Source organism: Cimex lectularius, unplaced genomic scaffold, assembly GCF_000648675.2.
Source record: "Cimex lectularius strain Harlan isolate CLEC.00 unplaced genomic scaffold, Clec_2.1 scaffold8, whole genome shotgun sequence".
NCBI classification, from domain to species: Eukaryota; Metazoa; Arthropoda; class Insecta; order Hemiptera; family Cimicidae; genus Cimex; species Cimex lectularius.
This window is the reverse complement of record NW_019392656.1, coordinates 1226192-1240776: the sequence shown is the minus strand read 5'-3', so window position 1 is coordinate 1240776 and position 14585 is coordinate 1226192. Positions and strand designations below refer to the sequence as shown.

The 14585-nt window shown below is 32.6% G+C and overlaps 1 protein-coding gene and 1 long non-coding RNA gene across 7 annotated transcripts in view; one reads left to right on the top strand and one right to left on the bottom strand.

Annotated features, from left to right (window-relative positions):
* The window catches only part of LOC106669675 (transmembrane protein FAM155A), a 57115-nt gene that overhangs the window by 33692 nt on the left and 8838 nt on the right, over window positions 1–14585 (bottom strand). The window lies entirely within an intron of this gene.
* LOC106669677 lies at window positions 11556–13849 on the top strand. 5 transcript variants are annotated; one of them, XR_001340963.2, is made up of 4 exons: window positions 12965–13210; window positions 13342–13366; window positions 13438–13627; window positions 13696–13849. It is a non-coding gene; the product is annotated as an uncharacterized LOC106669677 (long non-coding RNA). The 5 variants fall into 5 exon arrangements; XR_002909816.1 differs by having other exon boundaries at window positions 12966–13210; window positions 13342–13357; XR_001340964.1 differs by lacking the exons at window positions 12965–13210; window positions 13342–13366 and adding an exon at window positions 11556–11595.

Sequence of the window (14585 nt, the reverse complement as noted above, 5' to 3'; positions counted from 1 at the left end):
TAAAGATTTTTTTTAATTCTTAAAAATGTATTTTATGAGAGTTTTCTTGAGTAGAGTAGATTAGAGATGTAAGTTCTTTTGAAGAGAGAATTTATCCGGAAGTGTTTTTCTTTTTTTTTTAAAGGGCCGGCAGATAAAGTAAAACGAGGATTGTTGGCGGGGTATGTAATCGGAAAGGGGCGAGAGACGGGGTGGCGAGTTTTAAGCGAAGCTATGCCGGGGGTGGATCCGAGGGGGTAAACAAGGGGCGTGGGGCGATGCCGAGGATTCACGTGTTTCGGCACGTTTAACGCGCCATACGGCGTGACCGTCGACAATGCGATACCTCAACTTTTTCTAATTTTATTCCTTGGGTCATTGGGGCTCTTCGGGTGGTCCTTTTGGCCTCCGACCGATCTCGAACACATACATCCACTTGTCATCGACTAAATTTAGAACCGGCTCTTGTTTATAACTGGATAAATGTTTGCCTTCTCAAGAATTCTTTTGACGTCCATTGAACGATAATTACCTACGCCGCCTTGATCACGAGTACCCCGGGGGCTATACTTCCAAACCAGAGACAGTTTTAGACTAAACGGAGCTCGTGACCGCAACGCAAATAGAATGGGACTGATCACTGTTTCATAACAATATTTTAAATTGGGATAAAAAAAATTATACCTGATTGTGATATTATGTTTCACCGATTTCATTACATGGATCGTATTGCTTAAGATGCTGTAACATTAATGTTTATCCATTATATTTGATAGTATTGAGCAAATTATTTCTTTCAATTACTTAATCTTTTTATGAAAGGTTTTGGTTGAAATGAAAAAGTTAGTGTCACGAGCGGGATTCGAACCCACGACCTTCGGCTCTATACGCCGCTGCTCCAACAACTTGAGCTATCGTGACTTTATCCCACTCGTGAGACTATGTTTCAAGTCGCGATAGCTCAAGTGGTTGGAGCAGCTTCGTATTGAGCTGAAGCTCGTGGGTTCGAATCCTGCTTGTGAGAATAACTTTTTCCTTTCAACCAAAATCTTACATAAAAATATTAAGTAATTATTGTTTATGCGAACTGCTTTGCAACCAGTGCAAATCATCACCATTACGAATCCCAATAGCCCCTGTTGTCAAAAATCTAGGTAAACAAAATCAAACCAGAAGTAAACTTGTAATATTTTTTCTTTATAAACAACATGATGAAACAACATGACATTAAAGATTGATATTTGGGTTATTAACGAAAATAATAATGCAAAATGTATATATTTTGTTGTCTTACTTATCTTACTATTTTATGTCAACTCTGAGCATTACACATGAGTACAGAATTTAAAAAAAATAATATAAATAATGACAACAAAATATATTCCAAAAATGTCTGTGAATGTAAACAATGTAAAACTAAAACTGCGTACACTTGGCAGATAAGAGGCGAAAAAGCAGAAAGACTATGGTAGATGGTTGGGAAGGTCAGGGGAAAGTGGTAAGCGAAATATTCCCAGATATTTTGGAATGATTTTCCAGAAAAAAGAAAGTGTCACAATTCATTGCGAAAGTTTGAGAGAGAGGCCAGATTGTGAACAGAAGGGGTAGAAATGGTGGTTCGTTCATAATGAGGATGGGCAAGAAAGGAGAAGTGTCCATTTATTAAAGAGGTCTCTGCTACACATAGGATACAACCTCAGCCCAACAGATGCCTTGAGTGTCCAGCTAAAGATCATAAAATTAAAAATAAAACACATGAGAACTAGACAGCTCCTCACGAGTCCGAAACGTTTAAAAAGCTTATCTCTTTACTAAATATAACCTGGTTCTAAATTGAAATTCAGTGGAAATTTTTCAGGGTAATGGTATATTATTTTAAACATTAATTTGTCTAAATATAAAAAATATTGTATCGAAAAGGCTTAAATTAGATGTTCATATTAGTACCAGTTCAATTACAAATAATTAATATTTATGCAAGGTATTGGTTGAGATAAAAAAGTCAGTGTCACGAGCGGGACTCGAACCCTTGACCTTCGGCTCTACATCGAAAAATGGCAAAAAGGAGGGAAAATTCAAAAGGTGGATTGAGATGGGAAGTTAATGTCCGAGTGGATCGAGGTCACGATAGCTCAAGTGGAAGAGCAGCGGCGTCTATCTAGCCGAAGGTCGTGGGTTCGAATCCCGCTCGTGACACTGACTTTTTTACCTCAACAAATACTTTACATAAAGATTAATTAATTGAAAGAGGTTATTTGGTCAGTCGGGCCAAGAAATCTAATGGATTCAATTACAAAGTATATACGAATAAGGTATATCCTAATACTATTAATTAAGGTTTTCAGTTGAGATAAAAAAGTCAATGGCACGAGCGGGATTCGTACCAACGATCTTGTTGAATTTAATAAGTATATCCTAATTTATTATTATAATGATAGCGTTACATTTTATTGATTTAGGATGTCTTTCATTGTATTGTTTTATTTTTTCCTCAAATAAAACTTATTTCTAAGTTTGTGCTTATTATGAAATATCTGATTAATATATATTTGTTTTTTTTGTTTGCTAATTTGCATTGCATCACTTACAAAGATTTATAATTTATTCAATTTATTATTGCGAAAAAATAAAACTGAATATGATTTTTTTAATAAGGGGGAAGCCTATTTGATTCTGCCCTGGGGCTAAACAGTAATAAATAATTAAAGACTATTTGTAATCATGTTAGAGTACACGTCAACATTAAACTTCAATGAGCCTCCAGGTCGACGGTTCGATGATTTCATCGGTACCTAATTTTTGCCCCAGGTTCAAATTAAATTCACAATCGGATTTTCCTCTCCCCCCGAAGTTTTTTGTCAAGTTTTTTGTATTTTGTACCGAAATGTGAGAATTTCCAGCCTGGTTCGGGCGCAACTCACCCTCGAACATATTTCAACCAGGAAGGAATGGGTGAGCCGGTTAGTTGGACCCGAGAGACCGGAAATGTCCGAAGGTTAAAAGATATAAGTTCCCACGAGTAGGGTTAAGATCTTTCCCCACAGCAGTTGGTGTAACCTTTAAGTACCTTGAATCTCAACGGTACTGAGATTGATCTGTTTGAAAATGAATTCACTCATTAACGCAATCACTTTGACTTTTAATTAAGGACCTAAAAATCACACATTCAGACTCGATTTATAAATAAAAATCAATTTTCGACCGAAAACCTACGGGAATTATGATTTTTCTCTTTTCGTTAGGTACGGAATGTAATAAATAAATGATAGATTTCACACGCCGGTTGAAAGAATATTCCGAGCACATCAACCAGATAATAAAATATTTCCTTCACCTAATAAATATTTGAAAGAGTTATAAATCTCCCGGGATTTTATGCCTCTCTTGAATGACAAGCTGCGCAATATTTACGTCTGTTTTGATTTTCTGAGCGAACCACTTGCCTATTGCAATGGAAAAATTAAGAGTTTTTCTCCCCGCACAGAAAGAAACTAAAAAAACGTAGTAAGATCGTCAAAAAAATAAATAAAAGTTACAACAACAGGCATGATTTTCTTATAATTTCTCTTCTTATTAATCATCAATCTTTAAAACAGCCTTGCGAATTATGTAAATTTGGAATTATTTAATTTTTAATGTAAGAAGAAAGTGAATTGCATAATTGAGAATGGGTTTTTGTACACAAGAAAGTTAAATAGCTTGCAAAATTTGTATCGGGTATCGCACCGAGGGCTTTTTGTATGGAAGCTCAAGGGCATCATATCTTCTTTACATCTTATTATAATACATATCGTATTTTACTGGCCTTCACTTTCACGAAACACTTCCTTCTTCACCGATTCTCGCCGGTGTCCCACAGGGTATCGTACTCGCTCCTCTCCTTTACACAATTTACACGGCTGATCTGCCCACTCACCCTAGCAGTTTAATTTTTAGTTTTGCAAACGCCACATCAATACTACTTATTCCCGTTGCGAAGCACCGATTCCACGATTAAATACCTCGGATTTTACCTCGACGAATGGCTTACTGATAAAGGATCTAAACTTACATCAACAAAACAAAACAAAAAACTATAACTTCCCTGTCTAGCCTCCTTATGGGCTGCGGGCTTGAACTGTACGGAACTGCTAAGCATTCCAATTTTAACAGACTCCAAACCTTACAAACTAAAATTCTTGGACTAATAGTTATTGCTCCCTTCTATGTCTCGAACCATAAATTCATACTGACTTAAAAATCCCATTCGTATACGACCTTGCCAAATTCCTATTTATTCACAAACAAAAATTTCCATTGTATTACTTCTTCGGAGGCTGAAGCGACGTTGGCCACGCGAAAATTTAGTTGCTTAAAGTCAGCAATGGATAGTTGCTAAGCGATGTAGTTCACATGGTGTAGTTATCATGGCTAATGTAAACAATGAAGAATTTATGTTAGATATGAATATTTCAACCGTCAGCCAATTGTGTCGACACATTTATATACCAATAGATGTAAACACTGGTTAGTCGCAAGTTTAAACTTTTTCGCTGTCACAAAAGTTGGTCATTCGTCTACTCTTCTGGCATTGCAATAAGTGCCGAGTAAATATGGGTGACAAAAAAGAGTGGTTTGAAGCAGAAATTGAAGAATTTATTAATATGTACCAAGGTAAACAGGAATTATAGGACGTTAAAAGCAAACTTATCTTGGATCAGAAAAATACACTCGATAATAAGAAAAATTTACTCACAACTTCATAACTTTATAGTTTAAAAAACTAATAACATACGCTAATAGAAAAATCAAAATCTAGTTTTTAATGCCGCTTAATTATTAACGTGGGAAAAGTTGGAATTATAACTCATTTTATNTTATATTTTTATTAAATAGCTTGCAACATTTGTTTAATTTTTTGTCTATCCCAGGTATTTGACAGAGTATTGCACTGAGGGCAATTTTATTAATTAATTAATAAAAGATAAAAAATGAACATGATACCTTAATAATAGATTAGAAAATTAATTATAAAATTAATAAAAATTAAATTAATTAATTTGATTATTTTGTACGTCTAATATTATTTAGGTACATATTTGAAATAGGTAAATTTAAATATGTTATATTATTAATGCATTTATCTCCATGTTCAATTTTACATTTTTCAGTTTCAAATTTCTCAAACCAATCTAGTTCCCTCTCTTTGTTGAAACTGTTGAATTTAAATTTAAATTTAAATTGTGTTTTGTTTCTTTTAGATGGTCCTTAAATTCCGAAAATTTGTTCGATTTAGGTAAGCGTTTTTTAACTGTCGTTTTAATTTCTCTATCGCTTTGTCCTATATATTTAATGTCGCATTCGTTATAATTAAGTTGGTAAACCTCGCTTTTTGCCAAGTTGTCTTCCTTGTCTTTAGGTTTTGAGGGGATGTTTTTAAGTGAACTCCTAATTCTAAAAGCTATTCTAAAACCTTCTTGTTTACGAATTTTACCTATTTTCTGATAGGTGTTCACCTATGTGTGGCAAACGGAAAATTAAATTAATATTTAATTGTTGCTTTTTTTAAAGTTAATTTTTTTATTATTGTAACTAGCAACCTATCAATAAATATTTCTCGACATCCATTGTTTTTTGGTAAGGTTTTAATAGTTTGTAATTCTTTTTTATAGTTAGCAAGTGTCAATGGGAGTTTTAACATACGGTCTATGAGAAAAAATGAAACCAGCATTTTTTTAGGTCCATGGGTGAAAAGAAACAATAAAAATCTTATTATGCAATGCATTAAAAGTGCTACACATATCAAATTATATTACAGTAATGAATGATCTTAACAACGAGGTGACTTTTATACGTCAATGAGCCCAAATTAGTATTACTATTAGTAAAATTGGTAATTAATGTATAAAATTATAAATTAGAAAAATAAAAGAGCTACAAAATTTTAATATTGACTCAATGATGTTTAAAACAGTACACAACAAAACAATATAATACCAATGTAATTATTTGGAAAATACAGAACTTCATTTCATCTTCACAAAAAACATTCCAGAGACAAAGCAAAAACAGCTCAAATGTTTATAAAAAGGTTATATTTGAACAAAAACGTTCTATAATTATGTTATTTATCATTTATTTGCAAATGTTTACAAATTTATAATAATTTAACTGTAGTCATAAAATTAGATAAAACGATATCAAGTTTCAAAAAAAACTTACAAAATGACTATATGTGTTAAAAGAATAAATAATTAAAAAGTTGCATTTTGGATAAAAATTGTATTGTTAGATCAAAATTGTTTAATTTTCTGATAATGCATTAATTTATAACAGTAAAATTTTTATATAATTTTAAGCTGCATCATTTTTCTGACGTTGTTACACTCCGTAAAATAACTAATCTTTGTATAGTCATACGTAAAAAAAATCCATTTAAGTTCGTGGTCCGATTGACCAAATAACTTTTTTCAATTAATTAATCTTTATGTAAGGTATTGGTTGAGATAAAAAAGTCAGTGTCACTAACGGGATTCGAACCCACGACCTTCGGCTAAATACGCCGCGGCTCTACCACTTGAGCTATCGTGACTTCGATCCATTCGGACACCAACTTCGCCGAGAATCAAATAGATTACACGACATTTGAAAAGTGGCAAAAAGGAGAGAAAATTCAAAAAGGTGGGGTTGAGATGGTACGATAGCTCAACTGGTAGATCAGCGGCGTATTTAGCCGAGGGTCGTGGGTTCGAATCCCGCTTGTGACTCTGACTTTTTTATCTCAATCAATACCTTACATAAAGATTAATTAATTGTAAAAAATATCTTTTGTAAGATTGTAATTTTGTTAATAGTCTTAAATAAGTTTTGTAATAGTAATTGTATCCATTATATTTAGTGGTCTATTGACAAAAGTTACTACTTTCAATTAATTAATCTTTTTAAGTAAGGTTTTTGTTTGAAACGAAAAAGTTAGTGTCACGAGCGGGATTCGAACCCAGGTGCATTGAGCTGAAAGTTGTGGGTTCGAATCCCGCTCGTGACACTGACTTTTTCATTTCAACCAAAAATTTACATTACAGATTAATTAATTGAAAATAGTAATTGTGTTTAAGACGTAGTGATATAAAATAATGATTATTGTGTTTTCTCGTTAATTGCAAGAGAAGTTGTTCGAGAACTTAATTTGCCAGATTTTTAAATAAACCAGTATTACTTCATTCTCTCTCGTTTTTATATTTCAACAATTTATCACAATAATTCAACATTTTTAAATTATTTATAATTTATCCCCATAACACTAAAGTTTCAGTTTGAAGAGAGGGCCAGGAGTCCTAATTTTGCGAGTATAAATAAACCCATCAATCAATCTTTCTTTTTTCCGCTGTAGGTATTTTTCGTTTTGATATTTCAACAATTTTCCACGAGAATTTTTGTAAAATTGTCCTGTTCGTTGTAAATTAACGAACTTGGGAAATATTCAAGAATATGCGTGAGCATGTCTGAAATAAAGTGAGACGTATTATTGTCAATGTTTGTCTTTTATTTTTTCTTTCTAGCCTTATAATTCTTCTTAATACATATAAAGGTTATATTTCATAGAAACACAAGTAATGACTAAAATACGGTTTGGCTGGGACAGCGAACGAAATATAAGACATTGTGCTTTCCATTTTGTTGTCTTTTAAGTGAAAATAAAGATTTTGTCCAGAATGAAATTATTTGTTGTCAATCGATTAACTGCAATAGTCGGTAATTGTAGAAATAATAATAAGCGTAGGCCTAATTCTCAATCTCGTTTGTCCGTTTCTTTTCTATAACGATCGCAATCTTTCATATCCTCTTCACTTTCATCTCCGGTCACGAAACTCTTCACGAAACGGGGCAACCAACAACTTATTAAGACATGTTATCAGTTTTCAACATTTCTCTTTCTTATGGTATTTCATATTATTACTGGCTTGATTATATATATTTTTTTGCCCCGGAGAAAATGCCATCTTCTTGAAAACTCTTGAAAAAAATGGCGTTGAAGTTTGATAATAATAACAATAAAAAAAAATTGATTGTTTTTGATCTGCTTTCAATGCCAACTTTTCTTCTGGCCAACTCACGCGCTCTAAAACGTGTACAGTTTCGCTATTGTCCTACCGGTAATTTTTCCATCTCTTCGGGCCAGCGTAAATCACGGCGATCCATGGCATGGATCGTGAAGTAGCGCATAAAAATGAAGTCTAGTTAGTTTTCCCATCCCTCTGGGCGAGGTCGTGCCCTTCTGGGGGCTATATATCGTGTTGAATACCAAACAAAGCGTGTCCCGCGTTACCAAATACCCAAACCATAAATTCTATACTATAATAAAATGTCTAATTCACACAGTGCTTGAATATAACCGAGAATTAACATATCAGGTGTAATTAATATGTAAGTATTTTATTTAAATACTAAATTCGTTAGTTAATTAATAATTGATAATCCTGTGCACAGGATTTACCACTAAAAAAGAACACGCTTTTGTTGGCCACCCATTTCAACACCTACTTATTTTCATCCTGTTCTATGAATTACCTACTTTCTTTATTGAAAGTTTTGCTCAATTTTCATATGTAATTGTAGACAACAACAAAAATGTTTGGTCATCTCAGGGCTGCATATTTTGTCTTGTGTTGTCACGTCTAACATATTACTCTGACTGACTTAAGTGACTGCCAAACCGTACGATATTAAAGCTATTTTGCAGTATTGATGATGAAGGGTACGTTTAAAAAAAATGTTGTGTAAAAGGCATAAGTTATTTTTATTTTTTGGAAGATGAATTTCACTAATTTTTATACTATACTCAATCTTCATATGTAATTTCCGTCGTTTTAATCATATGTACTAGGCTATGTGTCTGTATATGTCTGTAGGACCGAATAACGTTTTTCAATTAATTAATCTTTTTATAAGGTCTCGGTTGAGATAAAAAGTCAGTGTCACGAGCGGGATTCGAACCGACGACCTTCGGCTAAATACGTCGCTACTATACCACTTGAGCTATCGGGACTTCGATCCTCTCGGACACCAACTTTCCATCTCAACCTACAACCGTTCGAATTTTCCCTCTTTTTTGCCATTTTTAAAATGTCCTATAATCAATGTTGGATTTTGAGCGACTTATGAAGTGACAACGGGGAGCTGTTTTAGTGAAGTGATACTTCTTAGGTAGGCTGAGATGGAAAGTTGGTGACCGAGAGGATCGAAGACACGATAGCGCAAGTGGTAGATTAGCTTATCTACCCGAAGGTTGTAGGTTCGAGTCCCGCTCGTGAAACTGACTTTTTTATCTCAACCGAGACCTTACATAGAAAGAGTAATTAATTGTAAGAAGTATTGGGTTGTCCGGAAAATAATGCAGGATTTTAAGTTTTCATTAAAAAAAATCTATATAAAATATTCTGTTTACGTTTACAGGATTACTCATTTGTATGAATGTCAACACTTATTAATCCTCTTCCAAATGATATTGTTTGTTTACCTCTGTAGCATTCCGCTACTTGGAAATAATTCAGTCATCCTTATAATGTCAAAGCGAGAATTTCGTACGATTTTCTTTTACGAGTTTAAACTCGGCCGAAGCGGAGCCCAAACGGCTAGAAACATTAACCAAGTCTGGGGCGAGGGTTGTGTTAATGAGTGCACTGTGCAAAGGTGGTTTAAAAAATTTCGGGAGGGAGATTTCAGCCTTGAAGATGAAGAAGGTCGTGGAAGGCCTTCCTCTCTTAATGATGATGTTCTGCGATCAGTGGTGGAAGAAAACCCCAAAACAACTGTTCGAGAACTTGCAGAGCAACTCAAAGTCAGTAAAACGACCGTCGCTGACCACCTCAAGGCGATTGGAAAAGTGAAAAAACTCGAAAATTGGGTTCCACACTCATTAAACGATCGCCAAAAAAATCAGCGCTTTGATGTTTGTGCATCACTTCTTTGTCGAAACAAAAATGACCCATTTCTGGCCAGAATTGTTACATGTGACGAAAAGTGGATTCTCTACGATAACACTAGACGTTCTGGACAGTGGCTCGACAAAGGAGAAGCTCCAATACATTTTCCAAAGCCCCCAACTCATCAAAAAAAGGTAATGGTTACGGTATGGTGGGCTTCATTTGGTTTAATACACTACAGCTTCTTAAATCCTGGCGAAACCATCAATGCTGAATCATACTGTAACCAAATTAATACCATGCATCAGAAATTGGCAGTAATGAAGCCCTCTTTGGTCAATCGGAAAGGGCCCATTTTGTTGCATGACAACGCTCGACCACATGTGTCACGTGTAACGTCACAAAAATTATTGGAGCTTGGCTATGAAACTTTGCCTCACCCACCCTACTCTCCGGACCTCTCGCCTACTGACTACCATTTTTTTAGACACCTGGACCACTACTTACAACACATAATATTCAAAAATCAAACGGAACTGGAAAATGCATTTATTGACTTTATCAATTCTAAAAATTCTGAATTCTACTCAGACGGAATTAATAAGTTACCAACACGTTGGGAGAATTATTTTGATTAAAGAACATTGCTTTAAAGTAACTAGTTTCTTTTTTTTTGTTTAATACCAAAATCCTGCATTATTTTCCGGACAACCCAATAACTTGGTCAATTGACCACTAAAACGTAAATGGGTTAAAAAATTTATCTCTATTGTTGTATATTCAAAACCAAAATATTATTTACATTTTTTAAACTTTTAACGCAATTTTCATCTGCGATTGTAGGTCTTTATCGGTCATCGTAAGGTCCGCATATTTTCGATTTTGTCCGTGGCCAAAAAAAGTTAATCCATCATCTTGTAGATAATATAATCGATCATCAGAATCATTTCTGGGTAAGTATTTTGTCGCTTTATACACATAATAGTCTTCACGGTTTTTAATGTACCAGGTTTGTGAACTGAAGTAGTTTTGTACAATTCCGTAAGCTGTTTAGTTAGTAAGTACGTAGATTTTTATGGCTATTATTAAATGGCCTATGCAATTTGGCTGCAAGATTAATTTTTCGAATTTTTATACTTATAATTTTCACCTTTTCTTTCAGTCATCTAGGTCATTTGATAGTAATAATATCAAGCTGTTTGGTCATTTCTGCTCATCTCGGGTTTTGGATTGTCTTGCTTTTTATGTATAGCCAATCAAAAGTGTTTGTTTACGTTGAAGTTGAACTTGTTATTGACACCATTCGTGAGGAATACCTTTTTTTTATGACATGCATCTTTTAGCTTTATTATAATTTTATTACTATTTTTATTTTGTACCCTTACTTATAAAGTTGTAGTTATCCAGTCATACTTTTTACTTTTATTATTTATGTTAATTTTTTGTTTGAGATAATTTGTGAGTGGTTACCTGTTTTATGAAAAATCTTTCATTCTTATTATTTGTTTTGGTTTTGTTCCCTTTTTTTATATAGTTGTTTTATCATACTTTTTTAATATTCATTTTTTGTTTCAAATCATTCGTGAGTCAGCTGTTTTGGAACAAGTCTTGATTCCTTATTTTTTTTACCATTTTTTTAATACAAATGTAGTTATCCAATCAAACTTTACCTTTTTTATTTCTGTTCATTTTTTATTTATGTGAAGGATTATTCGTGAGTAGCTACTTGTTTCATTACATAAATCTTTTATCCTTATTATTTTGTTCCTTTTTTTGTAAGCTTGTCATACTTTGTTTTATATTATTTTTATTGAGATTTTTCGTGAGGGGTTTTCTCTTTTATGACATATATCTTCTATCCTTTATATTATTATTTTTGTTTTGTTCCCTTTCATATAAACTTTTCTAGCCGTCCTTTTTTAAATTCATCTTGTTTTTGTTTGAGAAAATGTGTGAGTGGTTACCTGTTTTGTGAAAACTTTCATCCTTATTATTTTTGTGTAGAGATTAGTGACCGTTAATCGATAGTTATTCAGATATCGTGAGATGCGGTCGGGTGTGATGTAGGTTTCAGAAAAACATTTTCTTTATCGTGCCAACGTTTCGATCTTTTATTGAGATCATCTTCAGGGCTCAAAGTGTTTGTCTTCTGTGTAATTGTGCCATCCTTGCGTGTCGTGTTGAGAGTACTTATTATTTTTCTTTTGTTCCCTTTTTTAAAAACATGTCTAATCATACTTTTTTAAATATTCATTTTTTGTTTGAAATTACTCGTGAATTACATGTTTTGTAACATATATCTTGTATCTTTATTTTTTCGTTCCTTATTTTATAAACTTGTAGTTATCCGGTCAAACTTTTTACCTTTTTTATTTCTATTCATATTTTGTTTTTAAGTAAGATCATTCGTGAGTAGTTACCTGTTTTATTACATAAATCTTTTATCTTTATTATTTTGTTCCTTTTTTGATAAACTTGTCAAACTTTGTTTTATATTATTTTTTAATTGAGATTTTTCGCGAGGGGTTATCTATTTTATGACATAGATCTTCTATCCTTTTTATTATTATTTTGGTTTTGTTCCCTTTTTTATAAGCATGTCTAATCATACTTTTTTTAATATTCATTTTTTTTGTTTGAAATTATTTCTTGAGTTACCAGTTTGCTAACATATATCTTGTATCCTTATTTTTTCGTTCCTTTTTTTTATAAACTTGTAGTTATCCAGTCAAACATTTTATCTTTTATATTTGTATTCATTTTTTGTTTTTGTTTATGAATATTCATGTGTAGTTACCTGTTTTATTACATTAATTTTTTATACTGATTGTTTTGTTCCTTTCTTTATGAGCTTGTCATACATTATTTTTTGATTGAGATTTTTCGCGAGGGGTTATCTATTTTATGACATAGATCTATCCTTTTTATTATTATTTTTTGTTTTGTTCCCATTTTTATAAACTTTTCCATCCATACTTTTTTATATTCATCTTATTTTTGTCTGAGCTTATTCATGAGTGGTTACCTGTTTTTATCGTTTTTTTTTGTTTTTTACAATATTATAGTTATATAGTCATACCTTTTCTCTTAATACATTCATTTTTTAGGCTTTGTTTGAGCAATTATTCCAATTTCTATTTTATTGTTGCATTAAAAACGACAATAGTTGAAACTCGTTTTTTGGTTTCAAAACTCACTCAAGAAATCCTGAAAATTAATGTCGCTTATTTGACATTATTAAAGAAAAAACCGACACCATTAAAAAAATGGCATCGTTTATTCTTCTATTGGAGTTGACGGGGTTTAAAATGAAATATGAGGCACGGAGGGTGAGTGTAGATGGATTGATTGATGAGGATCTGTTTTTATTTTTGAAAAAATAGAGGTTTCAAGTAGTTTAAATGTTTTATATATATAAATTAAAAATATATATGAATTTTGGGTCAAATAAATCTCCCAGAACAGCTGTTGCGGATGTTTGTATTGTTGAGTACTTTTATCAACCTAGGTTTTTTTAAATTTTCGAATCTTTCTTGAAAGGTTTCTCTTCTTTCAGAGAATCGAGGCCGTTTTTAAAAACAAGACCGATCAACTTCATACAACCAGTTATACAGGAAACACAACATCCTCCATTTGGCTTTTCAAAGGGGTTTGGCTTTAGCCCAGGAGTCTTCTAAGGGTCGAATTCACTTGTACCGAACCGCTTTGATAGATAAAACGTGACGCCGGTTAGGATCAACAAGGAGGTCAGTAAATTCATGTTTATGGCCCTTCTCATGTTAACTCTTTGGTAACCGGGTTAATCTGTTTCCAGGAGGATCGGAAGTAAACAAAGCAAGTTAATGGCCACTTAAAAATCCACTGCCTCGGTAGGCAGACCGCTTTTGTGTTCCGTACGGTCAACCACTGTTCTATTTTCCCTATTTTCCCCCTCTAATCTATGAAAAGGAATAAAGAACCACTTTAAATCCAACAATATATTGATTTTATCTTTACTGATTAAATTTGTATAGTTTGATTGTAATTAAAATAAATTTTTTAAAAAATCATAAATTTTCTTTTCTCTGTTCATACTGAAACTTGTGAATTCATTTCATATTCATAACGTGTTTTTAAATTATAACCTCTCACACATTATTATTTAAGTTTGAAAGAGATTAAATTAAAAACAATCATAAATACATGATTATCAAAAGAATAAAATTTCACGAAAAAAATACAAAAATATAAATTTAAAAAATCCAAAAACAGCAAACCAAAGTTTAGAGCATTCGGCTACTCGTGTTTCATACTTTGCCAGTAGATTCTACAGTCAAAACGGAACCAAAAAGTCCTTATTACCTATGGTCCGAATCTCAACCGTTTCGGAGTGATTCTACTTTTTCTGATTTTTTAATATATCACGACTTTGCTTCAAATAAACAATGATCACTCCAAAACTAAAAGGTTTTGTAGAAATCTGTAGACACCATTGGAAACTACGTTAAATTTCCAGTAAGATGTGATCAATTCTGAACTTGTAAACTTTGAAGAAATAAGCGTTTTAGTTGCGAGAACTTTGAAAAATAATTTTTTTCATAGTTGAAAAACTTACTATGGTGATTCTTAACTACTATTTCCAAACCAAGAGACCAGGAAATTTCAGAAAACGTATTCCATTTAATATCTTTTTTAGTGGTGTAATTTCTTTTTTAATTACTTTTT